This window comes from Artemia franciscana, chromosome 11 (genome assembly GCF_032884065.1).
Source record: "Artemia franciscana chromosome 11, ASM3288406v1, whole genome shotgun sequence".
In the NCBI taxonomy this organism is placed as follows: domain Eukaryota; kingdom Metazoa; phylum Arthropoda; class Branchiopoda; order Anostraca; family Artemiidae; genus Artemia; species Artemia franciscana.
Genome location: NC_088873.1, coordinates 26,766,982 through 26,783,342, shown reverse-complemented (window position 1 = coordinate 26,783,342; position 16,361 = coordinate 26,766,982). Strand labels below are relative to the sequence as shown.

General features: G+C 32.2%; 1 protein-coding gene across 3 annotated transcripts in view; it reads right to left on the bottom strand.

Annotated features, from left to right (window-relative positions):
* Window positions 1-16,361, bottom strand: part of LOC136033029 (tRNA-dihydrouridine(20a/20b) synthase [NAD(P)+]-like) — a 61,194-nt gene that overhangs the window by 39,873 nt on the left and 4,960 nt on the right. The window lies entirely within an intron of this gene.

Here is a 16,361-nt window from a genome sequence, read left to right as displayed (position 1 = left end):
TGCCCCTCACTCAATTCGACTATTTGTCTTGGCTTTTTCTGCAATTAGCCACGATTTGATGCCCACAACTATTCCATTTTAATTCAAATATAGCCCTCATTAATGTATCGCTTTTTACGTCAAAGTTTAACTCTTTATCATAACTCTCCTTTTTAACAGGATCAGAATAAAAGACTTTAAAGTAATAAACAACTAGTGTAAAGAGCGAGGTATTTTGGAGTGGGTAGTTCCTTTCATATACCGTAATAATTTCAGCTCGTTGTAAATTTTAATGATACTCCTTACTTGTTTTTTTAATTAATTTCTGATCGTTTTCTAAATGATGCCAGGAAATCCATGATACACCATATGGTAGAGACACCGCCATGATATTTTTACTTTTTTCTGGGTGGAGGGGGAGCCCTTCTCATATACAGAATAATTTCGTTTTTTCTACTTTAGTTCTGCCCTAGGATGGATGGAAGATAGATTATCTATCAAAAAATGAAAATGACTTTAGATAGAAGTATCGATTAACAAATGAACTACCATCATTTTTATACAATCCTAATAAGGGTGTAAGATATTGATGCCAGGTTTGATGGCAGGGTTTTTCTGCCATGACTTGAAAAAAGACCAGAATTTAAATAATAAACAAGTCTTTTTTTTTAATGAAAGTATGCTAAGGAGAAATTTTTCAGAGTGAATTTCTGGGATGTTTTTAGCCAATATAGAATTGTCCGGGGGGGGGGGAATTTTGCTCCAGAAATTATGGAGGAGTATCAGTGGTTTTTAACATAATGGAGAGAGGGACAATTACTTAATGTATCAAAAGCCGAATTTTTACGCTAATATTTTTTAACTTGTTGTTAACATTCAGGTAAATATAGACGATGTTCTGGGGAGGGAGGAAGTATAAATTAATTTTTGTCCTCCCTTCAGTCTGAATATAAGTGCTGCTCAGTGATAGCACCCTTCTTATTGCCGATTTTGTTTAACACAAAACATCACTTTCACTTCTCAACCGGGACGAAATTTGGAGAGGTTGGAGAGGGTCAACTGTGTCATCAAAAAATTTGGATACTTTAGACGTGAATAAATACAAATAATAAATTTTTCGGAGCTTGAGAGGGTAATATCTGTCATTTTTTCATTTATATACAGCTTGATTGCATCTTGCATCCCAAGGTCATAGTCCCCCACTGATGTTACAAGGGGAGTTCCTCAAAATTAGAAAAAAAACTACATTCCAATGCTTATTCAGCTGTGGCATTTCACAAAAATTCAGATGAGATGGGATTTTTTTTTCTTAATCCAGGGAGCAGGGTCCAAATTCGACATTATTCCATGAAATTAGAAAGTAAATAATTTTTTAGAGCACAATGGCTAATCATTACCCTTGTTTCTCCCTTCTTTATGGTTCTTTGGTCATGGAAATACAAATAAAGACAATTTCAGTAAAACCACAGTCTAATTAAGGTATTTGAACCAATTTATGAATGAGCAGAATAAATTAGGGAAGCACATAGTCCACCACCTCAATTATCATCCTTGCACTTATCAACATTTAAAGCGGAGAGTGAAATAGGGGGTGGGGTTGCGGGATCAATGGCTTGCTATAGCACACTAGTCATCCTCGTTCATTGCGTTGTCTCTTTTTGACAATTCAGCTTTACAGTATCCAGCTCTTTAGGTACTTTTATTCTTCACAATTTTCTTCATTTTCAAACAATTAGTCAATAGTAACCGAAACCATAAGAACAGAATTTTTGGCTTGATTTTACTCATCAAAGGCTACGAGCCCGAGAAAATTTGCCTGATTTTTTTTTTTTTTTTTTTTAAGAGGGAAACACAACATAAAAGTCAAGGAATCTAAATGAAAATCATAGCACAAAATTCAGCGTATCAGAGAGCCATACTGTAGAGGTCATCAAAAAAAAGAATTTTGGTATTTTTGCCAAAGGCAAAATCATGGATGCGTATTCATTGCTTTTTTGGATGTTTTCCCCAGGGGTGATCGTATCGATCTGATGGTAAATTTGCCTGATTTTTTTTTTAAAGAGGGAAACACAACATAAAAGTCAAGGAATCTAAATGAAAATCACAGCACAAAATTCAGCGTATCAGAGAGCCATACTGTAGAGGTCTTCAAAAAAGGAATTTTGTATTTTTGCCAAAGGCAAAATCATGGATGCGTATTTATTGCTTTTTTGGATGTTTTCCCCAGGGGTGATCGCATCGAACTGATGGCCCTAAAATATCGGGTGAGGGCTCATTCGAACGGAAACTAAAATTTATAGTTCCCTTTCTAAGTACCAAGAAGAATGGGGGGCATCTAGCCCTCTCCCTTTCCCTAAAATCGTCAGATCAAAATTTTGAGTTTGCCATTTTATTCAGAATAGTTCAATTTTCCAATAACAATGCTTTTGATGATGATGCGACTCCATGATTCCTGAGCAAAGGGCTGTAAATGATTAAACCAGAATCAAAGGTAATCAATACCCTCCTAAGTATAATAAGAGAGACACAACAACTGCATTTGATCAGGTGGAGGATGGAAGCGCAAAAAGTGAGTAATTCAAAGTTCTTAATTAGAATGTTGTGTCAATGAATAATTTAAGACTTAATGAGCTGCGATTGCTTTTAATCCTATTGGTGTATTTTGTTTACAAGAAATTAACCTTCATAGCCTCAGGAGGATCCATATACCAGGTCTAAGGAGCATCCCCATGAGATAGATGTTCCTACTATTTGTTTACATTTGGAGGCAGAGAGAAAACTGAAAATCGTTTCTTTTTGTAACCCTAATGGTACTAATAATATAACTGGTATCATTCAGGAGATTATGAGTGATGGCAATACTATTGTTCTGAGGGACTTTCATGCTCATAGTGTCCTACGGGAAAATTGTACCTCTTCAAATAAAAAAGGAAGTTCTATGGAAACACCAATTCTTAGTCATAATCCTTTTCAACAATATATTTGCAAATTGGACATACATGGCCAATAGACCTACAAGCCAACGATAGAAATTAAAAGAGTTCCTGAACTTCGGACAGACCATATTACTCTGCTTTGTCAGATAATATGACTCCTTGACCTAAAACCCACCAAGATATAAATTTAGCATAAGGAAAGCAAATTGGAATCTTTTTAAACAATCAAACAGTTCGTGGTAATGAACTAGTAAGGAGCGACCCGGCTCAATAGTAACCGATACTCTAAAAAATAGAATTTTAATACCAATAGTTACATCAAAAGAATCGCGTTTTATTGCTGATTTTAAATGTATAAGTTTCATCAAGTTTAGTTTTACCCATCAAAAGTTACAAGCATGATAACATTTACCTTATTTTAGAAAATAGGAGGAAACACTCCTTAAAGTGATAGAATTTTAACGAAAATTATCATCTGAATCTAATCACTATTAGATTCAGCGTATCAGAGAACCCTGCTGTTGAAGTTTCAAGCTCCTATCTAAAAAGTGTGGAATTTTGCATTTTTGTCACAAGACAGATCACGGATACGTGTTTATTTGTTTGTTTATTTTTTTGTTTTTCCCAGAGGTTATCGTATCGACCCAGTGGTCCTAGATTGTCGCGAGGGGGCTCATTCTGACGGAAATAAAAATTTCTAGTGCCCTTTTTAAGTGATAAAAAGAATTGGAGGGCACCTAGGCCCCCTCCCACGCTCATTTTTTCCTAATGTCACCGGATTAAAATTCTGAGAAAGCCATTTTATTGAGCATATTAAAAAAACCTAATAACTATGTCTGTGGGGACGACATACTCCCCAACAGTTCCCATGGGAGGGGCTGCAAGTTACAAACTTTGACCAGTGCTTACATACAGTAATGGTTATTGGGAAGTGCAGAGACGTTTTCAGGGGGATTTTTTTGGTTGGGAAAGAAATCAGCACCTGACTCAGATCTGTACTGCCTTTGGAGCCTTCGCTTTGACCTTCAACAGAGAAATATTATCATCCAGTTTGAATATGTTCCAAATCATCAGGGTATACACTATAATGAAATTGCTGATTTGTTGGCAAATTCTACAGTGGATACACCCATTTCTATCAACACCAGGTCTCTCACTCTATCACGACAGAGAATATCTCAGAAACGGTTCTTATCTCCTATTCTCATCTTCCCCTTTTGGGAAACGAATGTACTTTATTTCAGAATAAAAAGTAACGCTCTGATTTTAATAAAGGAAGAATATGGCTGGAATAGAAGGGATGACCAATACTGCAGATTTGTTTAAAAGTGCCTGAGACTTTACAAAACATATTTTTTGAACACTAAAGCACAGTTTATTTGGCAGCCACCATCAAACGTCGACTAAAGAAAAACAAAGATATTGATGACCTATTTAAAGCCAATTATTATGCATCAGACAAAAGATACCTGTAAAAAAGCATAAATGATTTTGTCGTGAGTATTAATATTGTTTGAAGAGAGCAAAGTGAGTGCAAAAGAGAGCAAAAGCGAGTAGGGAGAGCCATATAGGTACCAGCCGGCCTAGAAGTTTATATATATATATATATATATATATATATATATATATATATATAAATATATATATATATATATATATATATATATATATATATATATATATATATATATATATATATATATATATATATATATATATATATATATATATCATTTATCTATATTTTATATATATATATATATTTTTATCTATATATATATTTATATATATTATATATATATATATTTATCTATATATATATATATATATATATATATATATATATATATATATATATATATATATATATATATATATATATATATATATATATATCAAACAGTTCGTGGTAACGAACTGTAGTAAGGAGCGACCCGGCTCAATAGTAACCAAAACTCTAAAAAATGGAATTTTGATACAAATACCTACATCAAAAGAATCACATTTTAATGCTGATTTTAAATATATAAATATAATACAAATATATAAATATATATAAATATCATCAAGTTTAGTCTTACTGATCAAAAGTTACGAGCCTGAGAAAATTTACGTTATTTTAGAAAATAGGGGGAAACGCCCCCTAGAAGTCATAGAATCTTAACGAAAATCACACCATCCGATTCAGCGTATCCGAGAACCCTACTGTAGAAGTTTCAAGCTCCTATCTACAAAAATGTGGAATTTTGTATTTTTTGCCAGAAGGCAGATCACGGATGCGTGTTTATTTGTTTTTTTTTCCCCAGGGGTGATCGTATCGACCCTGTTGTCCTAGAATGTTGCGAGAGGGCTCATTCTAACGGAAATGAAAAGTTCTAGTGCCCTTTTTAAGTGACCAAAAAAATTGGAGGGCCCCCTCCCACACTAATTATTTTACCAAAGTCAATGGATCAAAATTCTGAGATAGCCATTTTATTCAGCGTAGTCGAAAAACCTTATAACTATGTCTTTGGGGACGACTTACTCCCCCACAGTCCCCATGGGAGGGGCAACAAGTTACAAACTTTGACCAATGCTTACATATAGTAATGGTCATTGGGAAGTGTACAGGCGTTTTCAGGAGAATTTTTTTGGTTGGGGGAGGGGTTGAGAAGAGGGGGATATGCTGGGGGAACTTTCCATCGATAATTTGTCATGGGGGAAGAAAATCTCCATGAAGGGAGCGCAGGATTTACTAGCATTATTTAAAAAAAAACAATGAAAAAATAAATACGAAAAACTTCTTTCAGCTGGAAGTAAGGAACAGCATTAAAACTTAAAAAAAAAACAGAAATTATTAACCATTTGAGGGGCTCACCTCCTCCTAATACCTCGCTCTTTACGCTAAAGTATTTTTAGTAATTTCAACTATTTATTCTACGGTTTATTTATTCTGAGCTCATTCTTAATGAATTGGGACAAAATTTAGGCTTTAAAGTAAAGAGCGAGGATCTGACAAGGGGGGCGAACCCCATCATATATGTAATAAAAATATGAGAATACAAAAGTTCTTTACGTAAGCTAATTTATAAGTTACGTAAATCTTTTACTAATAAAAATATTCGTAAGGAATTAAAAGTTCTAGTTGCCTTTTTAATTAACCAAAAAATCGGAGGGCAAATAGGCTTCCTCCCCCGCTCTTTTTTTCTCAAAATCATTCGATCAATCAAAAAATGCAAATTTCGTTTTCATTATTCCTCCGCGGAGTGCCAGAATCAAAACATGCATTGATTCAAAAACGTTCAGAAATTAAATAAAAAAACAAGTTTTTTTAACTGAAAGTAAGGAGCGACATTAAAACTTAAAACGAACAGAAATTACTTCGTATATGAAAGAGGCTGCTTCCTCATCAACGCCCCGCTCTTTACGCTAAATTTTTTTACTGTTTTAAAAAGAAGAATTGAGAGACAGAGTCAAACTTTAGCGTAAAGAGCGGTGCGTTGATGAGGAAGCAGCCTCTTCCATATACGAAGTAATTTCTGTTCGTTTTAAGTTTTAATGTCGCTCCTTACTTTCAGTTAAAAAAACTTGTTTTTTTTTATTTAATATATATAAATATACTGCTTGCTTGTTCGTACGTCTCTACCTCTTTTAATCTTTTGTACTTCTATTCTCTAAGAAATCAACCATGGTTTTTGTTTACGCAATCAACAATTAAAAAACTATAAAAAATGAAAAAGCTAAAAAAAAACTATAAAAAAAAAACTGAGCGATCAACAATTGCAATTCAAACTAAAAAAAAAAAAAAAAAAAAAATTACAGAAAAAAAAACGGGACACAAATGACGACCGGGACACAGGGAATATAAATGACGACCGGGACACTGAAAGAGAAATTACAGACCGGGACACAGGGAATATAAATGACGACGGGGACACAGGGAATGTTCAATTAGCAATCACCATCAACAAAGCTCAAGGGCAATCATTAGAAAAATTCGGTATAGATCTGAATACGGATTGTTTTTCCAGATCTGAATAGATTGTCGGTAAACCTGACAATCTATTTATATGCACAGACAATGGGACAGCGAAGAATGTTGTATATTTGCAAGTTTTACGTAGTTAAAAACATATATATATATATATATATATATATATATATATATATATATATATATATATATATATATATATATATATATATATATATATATATATATATATATATATATATATATATATATACTAGCTGTTGGGGTGGCGCTTCGCGCCACCCCAACACCTAGTTGGTGGGGGCGCTTCGCGCCCCCCCAAGCCCCCCCGCGCGCGTAAGTCGTTACGCGCCATAATAGTTACGCGCCATTGTAGTTGTGTCCCTATGTCCCACCTGTGAATATAGATATATATATATATATATATATATATATATATATATATATATATATATATATATATATATATATATATATATATATATATATATATATATATATATATATATATATATATATATATATATATATATGGTTTTAACTACGTAAAACTTGCGAATATACAACATTCTTTGCTGTCCCATTGTCTTTGCATATAAATAGATTGTCAGGTTTACCGACTCTTGAACATGCAACATATAATGGTCCATGGGAAAACAATCTGTATTCAGATCTATACCTCATGATTCTAATGATTGCCCTTGAGCTTTGTTGATGGTGATTGCTAATCGACCATTCCCTGTCCCGGTGTCCCGGTCGTCATTTACATCCCCCTGTTTCCCCCGGTGTCCCCGTTGTAGTTGTGTCCCTGTGTCCCGGTCGTCATTTATATTCCCTGTGTCCCGGTCGTCATTTGTATCCCGGTGTCCCGGTCTGTATATACATTCGTTTTTTAGTTTTGTTTTTCTCCTTTATTTTTTTCCTTTTTTTTTATTTTTTAGCTTATTTAGATTTTTAGATTTTTTAGTTTTTTTATTAGTTTTTAGTTTTTTTTTTCTTTTTAGTTTTTTTGTCCCGGTCGTCATTTATATCCCCCTGTTTCCCCCGGTGTCCCCGTTGTAGTTGTGTCCCTGTGTCCCGGTCGTCATTTATATTCCCTGTGTCCCGGTCGTCATTTGTATCCCGGTGTACCGGTCTGTATATACATTCGTTTTTTAGTTTTGTTTTTCTCCTTTATTTTTTTTCTTTTTTTTTCTTTTTTAGTTTATTTAGATTTTTAGATTTTTTAGTTTTTTTATTAGTTTTTAGTTTTTTTTTTCTTTTTAGTTTTTTTGTAGTTTTTACCTTCTTTTTAGTTTTGTTAATTTTTTTTTTACTTATGTCCTGGTCGTCATTTATACTCCCTGTGTCCCGGTGCTTTGTTGATTGCTAATCGAACATTCCTTTTGTCCTGGTCGCTTTCTCTTTGAGTGTCGTCATTTATTTTTTTCTTTTTTAGTTCTTTTAGTTTTTACCTTTTTTAGTTTTTTTTAGTTTTTCAGATGAAATTTTTTTTTAGTTTTTTCCTTTTTTTCTTTTTAGTTTTTTATTGGTTTTTACCTTTATGTTAGCTTATTTTTCAGTTTTTTCCTTTTTTTTAGTTTTTTTTTATTTTTTATTTTTTTTAGTTTTTTACCTTTTTTTAGTTTTTTTAGTTTTTTTAGTTTTTTTAGTTTTTTAGCTTTTTTACTTTTTTTATTAGTTTTTAGTTTTTTTGTAGTTTTTGCCTTTTTTCAGTTTTTTCAGTTTTTTTTTAGTTTTTTTATTGGTTTTTACCTTTATTTTAGCTTATTTTTCAGTTTTTTCCTTTTTTTTAGTTTTTAGTTTTTTTAGTTTTTTACCTTTTTTTAGTTTTTTTAGTTTTTTTAGTTTTTTATTTTTTTTATTAGTTTTTAGTTTTTTTGTAGTTTTTGCCTTTTTTTTAGTTTTTTTAGTTTTTTAGCTTTTTTATTAGTTTTTAGTTTTTTTTGTAGTTTTTGCCTTTTTTTAGTTTTTTTAGTTTTTTAGCTTTTTTATTTTTTTTATTAGTTTTTAGTTTTTTTTGTAGTTTTTGCCTTTTTTTTAGTTTTTTCAGTTTTGACGTCACCTGATCCAGTTTTTTCAGGTGACGTCACCTGATCCACGATCCACAGATCCACAGACAACTTATTTTTATATATATAGATAGTTTTTTTTTTTTTTTTACTTATGTCCTGGTCGTCATTTATACTCCCTGTGTCCCGGTGCTTTGTTGATTGCTAATCGAACATTCCTTTTGTCCTGGTCGCTTTCTCTTTGAGTTTCGTCATTTATTTTTTTCTTTTTTAGTTCTTTTAGTTTTTACCTTTTTTAGTTTTTTTTAGTTTTTTAGATGAAAATTTTTTTTAGTTTTTTCCTTTTTTTCTTTTTAGTTTTTTATTGGTTTTTACCTTTATTTTAGCTTATTTTTCAGTTTTTTCCTTTTTTTTAGTTTTTTTTTTATTTTTTATTTTTTTTAGTTTTTTACCTTTTTTTAGTTTTTTTAGTTTTTTTTAGTTTTTTTAGTTTTTTAGCTTTTTTACTTTTTTTTATTAGTTTTTAGTTTTTTTTGTAGTTTTTGCCTTTTTTTTAGTTTTTTCAGTTTTTTTTTTAGTTTTTTATTGGTTTTTACCTTTATTTTAGCTTATTTTTCAGTTTTTTCCTTTTTTTTTAGTTTTTTTTAGTTTTTAGTTTTTTTAGTTTTTTACCTTTTTTTAGTTTTTTTAGTTTTTTTAGTTTTTTAGCTTTTTTATTTTTTTTATTAGTTTTTAGTTTTTTTTGTAGTTTTTGCCTTTTTTTAGTTTTTTTAGTTTTTTAGCTTTTTTATTAGTTTTTAGTTTTTTTTGTAGTTTTTGCCTTTTTTTAGTTTTTTTAGTTTTTTAGCTTTTTTATTTTTTTTATTAGTTTTTAGTTTTTTCAGTTTTGACGTCACCTGATCCAGTTTTTTCAGGTGACGTCACCTGATCCATCCACAGATCCACAGACAACTTATTTTTATATATATAGATATATATATATATATATATATATATATATGTATATATATATATAAATATATATATATATATATATATATATATATATATATATATATATATATATATATATATATATATATATATATATATATATATATATATATATATATATATATATATTATGTGGAGTGTCAGACAGGCGCAAGCCACCAACCCCCCCCCCCTCCACCCCCGCCCACCCATCCACGACAATTGCATTGATTTTCGGTGTATTAACTGTGTATTAAGAAGAAACCTCCAAGAAGCGAAAAGAAGTCTGTTGTTTTTCAAGTTGTTGTTTGTGCTGTTTTTCAAGAGAAGAAGATGAAGATATAGTATTGCAAAGTACGCATTGGCACTTACAAGCTGAATTTCCCGGCATTACCTACTATTCTAGCAATTGAAATTTATGCCCCAATTGTTATCTCAAATATGCCTAAGGAGTTACATAGACGAGCTACATGCAGAGAAGCAATTGATGAGATCTCTGGACATGAGGCAATCAGTTGCATAATGTTGTCTAATAATAAATTAGTTGTAGAAAGTATAACGGTTGAAAATAGGGATGAAAACTTTTAATCGACAGCGAACAGATATAAAAAATTTTAGCTGGAGATTTCGAACACATATACAGAGTTCATCATCAGCAGTAAAACTAAAAGACATCAATAAAAACAAACAAAATTTATACCCAATAAACCAATTACATATAGTTTATTGTTCCTATTTTTTCAATGCAACAGTGGAAGCAAATCTCCATGACCTTTTCGGTTCCGGTTCATTAGATTTATCTGACATCAGGTGGACAGAGGTCATAGCTCTTAGGTGAGATGAGGTTTACTTTATTTGACCTCAGTAAATTATCATACATTGAATTCGATCCAAATTCACCTGTAACTCTTTTTATGGAATTATTCTTTTTTTTCTAATTTCGATTGTTTCCCTGAAAATTTATTTTAAACCTTGGTCTCTAGAAATCAAAAAAACATTTTCAAACAAATTAAAATGATTTGGATAATTATAAATATATTCAGATAGAGCCAACTTGAAATCTTCAGGTTTGGAATTTTGCTTTAAGGACGATGAAATAGAATTATGCTGTTGTAGTAATCTCATTTTTAAATTCTTGTTAGTACGTCCTACATAAGAGCTTCCACAAGTACATGGGATTTTATAAACCCCACTATGTTGCTGTACGGAAGCTCGATCCTTTCTAGAATTTAAAAAACTAGCCAAAGTATTACTACCTCTTAAAGCTACCTTTAAACCATTATTTTGTAAAATTCTTTTAAGTTTTTCACTCAGCCCTGGAACATATGGTAAAGGACAAAAAACATCTTTCTTTGCTGTTGTTTCTGGAATATGGTTGGGAAATTTTAGAAAATTTTCCCTTCTTTTCGAAAAAGTCTGGTCAATTAACCAACCTGGATAATGTTTACTTATTAAAATTTCTTTTAACAACAATAATTCCTCCTCAATGAATTTTGAAGAACAAATTCTAAAATGCGGTCAGTTAAGGATATGATTAAACCAATTTTTACTTGGCGAGCATGACCAGAGAAGAACGACAAAAACCTATTATTGTTAGTAGGTTTTCTGTAAATTTTAAAATCCAGTCTATTTTCATTTCTTAAGAGATGAACATCTAGAAATGGAAGTTTCTTATCCTCTTCTAATTCTTTTATAAATTTTAAATCACTTCCCCAAAGATTAAGATGTTCTAACAAACCTTTAATTCCTCCTCCTCATAATTCCATACTGAAATTATGTCATTCATATATCTCCCCCAAAATTTGTGTTTTAAAAAATATTTTATTGCTAGAAAAAACTGCTAACGATATTCTGGAAACAACACCAAAGAAAGATGTTTTTTGTTCTTTACCATATGTTCCAGGACTGAGTGAAAAATTTAAAAGAATTTTACATAATAATGGTTTAAAGGAAGCTTTGAGAGGTAGTAATACTTTGGCTAGTTTTTTTTTTTTAATTCTGGAAAGGATCGAACTCCCATAGAGCAACAAAGTGGGGTTTATAAAATCACATGTACTTGTGGGAGCTCTTATGTGGGACGTACTAACCAGAATTTAAAAATGAGATTACTACAACATCATAATTCTATTTCATCATCCTTAAAGCAAAATGCCAAATATAAAGATTTCACGTCGGCTCTATCAGCACATATTTATAATTATCCAAATCATTTTTTTAAATGTTTTTTGATTTCTAGGGACCAAGGATAAAAGCAAATTTTCAGGGAAACAATCAAAATTAAAAAAAAAATCTATTTAAGAATGATTCCATAAACAGAGATACAGGTGAATTCGGACTGAATTTAATTTATGATAATTTACTGAGGTTAAATAAAGTAAATCTCATTAAACATTTCGTGGTAACGAACTGCAGTAAGGAGCAACCCGGCTCAATAGTAACCAAACTCTCAAAATTTTTTGAGAGTAAACGAAATTTGCCTATTAATTTTTTTTTTTGGCTAAATGGCCTTTTCATAATTTTGATCAGACGATTTTGGAAAAAAAGAATCGGGAGAGGAGACCTAGTTACCCTCCAATTTTTTGGTTATTTAAAAAGGCAACTAGACATTTTAATTTTTTACGAATGTTTTTATAAGTAAAAATAAACGTAACTTACGAATTAACTAACGTAACGAACTTCTATATTCGTATCTTTTAATTACATATGAGGGGTTTCACCCCCTCGTCAATACCTCACTCTTTACACTAAGACTTAAATTTTGTCCCAATTCCTTAAGAATGACCCCTGAATCACAAAGGCCGTAGAATAAACAGTTCCACTTCAGCGTAAAGAGCAAGGTATTAGGAGGAGGTGTGAACCTCTCATTTGCATAGGCAAAATTTGCCTTATTTTTGAAAATAGGGGGAAACCCCTTAGAATTCATAGAATCTTAACGAAAATCACACCATCAAATTGAGCATATTAGAGAACCCTACAGTAGAAGTTTCAAGCTTTTATCTACAAAATGTGGAATTTTGTATTTTTTGTATTTATAAAAAAATATTTTTTATAACAACAAAAATTATTGTTATAATTGTGTTTTCTCCTCAACACCCCGCTCTTCACGCTAAAGTTTTTTTTACTGTTTTAGAAAGTAGAGTAGAGAGAAAGAGTCAAACTTTAGCGTAAAGAGCAAGTGAATTGAGGAGAGAACAAGTTTCATTGCCAAAAATGCTGATCTCCTGACCACATAGCTGCAAATTAAAAGAGCCCAGTGTTTAAAGTATTCCTGATGCTCTGGTCCCCATGAATGATGTTAATTCTCACCCAGTCAGTTACACCCAAAATGTGCTAACTGTGGCAGACACTAAGAGTATTATAGTTTGTAATGTCCCAGATTAGCTGACATGCTGAACTAGCTACTCTTTTTCCTTTTCTAGTGTTATAAATCTGATGACGTTTATTTAGCCATCAGGACTGGTGATCAGGTACTAGTTTATGTATATTTGCTGCATAATAAGAGCAGTCTGGCATCAATATTTTTGTCAAAGCAGGCAAGGAATTGGAAAATTTGGTTTCTGGTATTGAGGAACTTGGTTATGATTGGCTGCTAATGGGTGACATGAATTGTGATGTGGCAATGTCCTCCTTCTAATGAGACCCGCTGCTTGATTGTTTCCTCCCTGGTCTTACAAAATTCTAAGCAAAAAGGAGGCATTTACTTTCATACATACTAGTAGCTTCTGGTCTAACCTTGACCACTATGTATGCTCTGCTTGTTCAATAGCTTCATCTGTCCACGTTGATAAAGTCAAAAGAGATTATAGCCACAAATCAGTATCCTTGAATGCATTAATCATGTCTAAACTACTAGTAAATGCTCCTCAATCCACAGAAAAATTGGTTTCAACAGTGTGATTAGAAGAATTCCAATTGGCCTCTATATTTGATCATGTTTGTAAGCCTGTTGTTTCCAATTATTAAACCTTATAACCTCCTCTGCTGTTGAGTTGCCTCACCTAGTGCTGGTTTGCAACTGAGCATGGACTATCATTAATCCATTTTACTTCTGAAAAAAGCTGAACAAGCAGATGTCCCAATTGAGTATCAACAGGGTAGCAGGTAAAAGTCTATATAAAATCATAACCCCCTTTTGAAGAAAGTACAAAATTAGGCTATGGTTGTGATTAATGAATCTTGATTGCCTATTGGCAACTCTCTGATAGTTCTTGATGTACATCAAGTATGAAACAAAAATAGGTTTAAAAAAACAACTGTAGTATGTCTCTGAACCTGGAGTTATTCTCCTCAAATATGCTTCTCAATAACCCAATCTTGGTTTACCAATTAATACTGTCTTTGCAAAAAAGAAGTAATTTGTCCAAGTGGAAAGTTAAAACTTAACTAATGAGATCAACTCCTTTGAAGATAAATGTAAATCTCAACTTATCTTGAGAACCTGTAACACAATTATTAAGCAAAACCAGAGAACTCAGAGCTCCTTGGAGTACACTTTTTAGGATTGGAAATAGTTGACTACCATCTTTAATTCCAGCCTTCAGGTATCTATACATGTATCTTAAATAAGTAATTACTGCAACATCAGTGCCTTTCAAATGGGCATCAAGCAAAACTTGCAAAAATATACATCAGTCAAAAGCTCTTGCAACATCCAGTGCAAGACCCAGAAATCACCTCTTTCTTCAATATCATTCAGCACATTTATAAGCAGAAAGAGAGCATGGTCTGTACATAAGCCTTACTGGTACCCAAACTGATGAGGAGGGACAATTCTCTTCAATGTCTCTTACAATAGATGACTGAAAAAGCTTGAAAGTACTACACAAGACAGTGATGGGGCAATAAGAACTGCACAAAGAAGCATATTTTTACCCTTTTGAAGGATGAGAGTTATTTGCCCAATACAAAGTTCCAAAGGGACTACACCACAGACAAGGATCATCTAAAACAGTAGTGCTAAATGATGCTTGATTAAAGAACCTGCAAGTTCCAGGTCCCTTGATGAAATGGAATCAATATCAGAGGAAGATTTTTTCTTTAATTTCAGAAATCAAAGAGTGAACAGCACTTGACAACACAAATAGGAAAGATTTTGTCTTATTTAAAAGAACAAGGTCAAGCTGTTTTTCAAAAAACTCTAACATACTTTTGTTGGGAGCACTGAACTCCCTTCCAAAATATTCAACCCACTTTTTTTCAGGCACACTAGGACTCTGGGCTTTGGTAGGCTTTCTACACTTCCAGAGTTTGAAGGAGTCTTCAGCAATGGAGATCACATTTTTCTGGATCAGCAGTAACTTATAGTTTTTCAGTTCCTTGTTGAATTTCCATTTTGTACAGAGCCTTAAGTCATTTCCTAAGCCATCTCTCAGGTGATCACAGTTGTTCCAAACCAAAAGCCATAGCTTGGCCAAATTGCTTGCATTTACTAGATATCTGTTTTTTTGACCAATCTTCTAGCTAAGACTTTTAACAAACATGTCAAAGAGGGACAGCACTTATTTCAGCACATTTCAGTGCCTGATTTATTTGTGTCAAGTAGGAAGTGAGGTCAATTGAGATATTCTTTTCACTTTGTGGCAGCACAGCATGATTGCATAAAAGATTGAAAGGCAGTTTGATTTTGATCAGGATCTCAGCACAGACTTTACTGAAAGACTCACTTTACACATTTTTCCAATCTTGGTAGGAAAAACTAATTAATTTTTTTTTATTTTGAGCCATAGGTGGGAAGGAGTAAATGCAAGTAGAGATGGGAATCAGGTTGGTACAAATCTATAAATTATTTCTTTCCTGTGTTTTCGGTATTCTAACTCATATGATAGATTGAATAAAATGGAGTTGTTTTTGGAAATATCCCTGTTAAAAGCAGGGTTAGGCAAAAAGGAGATATTTTGCCTTGCATTTTTAGCCCTAGTATTGTGAGTGTGATTAGTATGACATACCTCTAGTTGTTGTTTTTTGTAAGGGGGGGAAGGCTATTTAGCATATAGTGATAGTCGTCTCCTGATTAGTCATTCTAAATGGAGGCTAGAATAGAATGTCAGTCTAGTTGGATTGATGCTTAAAAAAATAGACCTTTCATTGTATACTATGGAATGTTATTTTAATGCTGTTAATTAGGCTATTCTCTCCTTGGAATACTTTTATGATACCCAGTGTCCCTGTTCTTAAATAACTTAGTGTTTCTGCATCTAAATTTGTTAGCACCATTGAGCATAATTTTCTTGTGAGCAGGTTGGTACAAATCCATGAATCATTTCTTTCCTGTGTTTTGTCATGTGAGCAAAGTTCAGTCAGGATGCTAGTTCTTGGTAGGGACCACATCATAGTCTTATCCAATTTTTCTATCAGTGATTACTTTTGTTTACTTTTTTTGTTTATTACTCTTGCTATTTACATTTATTATACAGTGGGTTAAGAATATATTACTATTATAGCATATATTAGAAATTTTGACAATAAAATTATAGACAATGGACCTTCTGC